The following is a 1,050-nucleotide window of genomic DNA, read 5'->3' on the forward strand; positions in this document are numbered from 1 at the left end:
TGTCAAGTCCACCCCCTTAACCACTCGGGCAAGACAGCGCTGTTTTTTCGCAGAAGTTCGGCATACTAGAGCGCGCTGTTCGCGCGAGTGGGCCGTAGCTCCGCAGCTGATTTGCATATAGCAAGCGGCCCTTAGGAGCACGGCACATAGTGGTCCGCGCAATGCAGTAATCAGCCAGCAACGTCCGCGCAATGCAGGAATCAGCCAGCAACGGAGCTACGGCCCACTCGCGCGAACAGCGCGCTCTAGTATGCCGAACTTCTGCGAAAAAACAGCGCTGTCTTGCCCGAGTGGTTAAGGGGGTGGACTTGAAATCCACTGGGGATCCCCGCGCAGGTTCGAATCCTGTAGACAGCGAATAATTTTGTAGTGACCTTGATTCGCTGTCCTAGAGCTCCGCAAAGGCGCTCAAAGAACGGAGGCACGAACGAGGGCCGCACGTAAAACGAGGGCCATACTGCTCACCACTTGAGGTGTGTCATGATTTCATGTGCACGGTCTCTTGCATGGGGTTTGGACAAGCCGTGTCAACATCAACGAGCTGGGAGGGGGCGGAGCTTAGCGCCTTGCCCATGTGCAGCGCCATCTTTGAACTTGTAACTGCCCACGCACACCCGCGCCAGGCGTGCACCATACCCAGCGCTAACGCTACGCCCCTGACTACACACTTGAAGCTATGGACAGCACATGAACGCCGGAGTGGTAGCGGGGTGGAACCCTCACCTGGTGAAATGCCGTACTGGCCTCGATCCCCTCCAGCGCCACCCGGCTGACCTCGCCTGACTGCTCCAGGGAGGCATACAGCAGGTGCTGCTGCAGTACATCCTGGTGGGTGACGTGGACCTGGGGAGGGGGGATGAAGGGGTATAGGGGAGGTGGGGTGAGCCGGTAGGTGAGCCACCGGCCCGCAATTCCATTGTTGTTGTTGCTGTTGTTGTTGTTACAGGGTGGGTTAAGCTTCACCAGTGGCCCCCTTTCCCGAGGCAATTCCCTGCTCTCCCCTGCTAGAGGGGCACCCTAATCCATTCACCCCATCCGATTTCAGACTGT

This window comes from Volvox carteri, assembly GCF_000143455.1.
Source record: "Volvox carteri f. nagariensis unplaced genomic scaffold VOLCAscaffold_105, whole genome shotgun sequence".
Lineage (NCBI taxonomy): Eukaryota > Viridiplantae > Chlorophyta > Chlorophyceae > Chlamydomonadales > Volvocaceae > Volvox > Volvox carteri.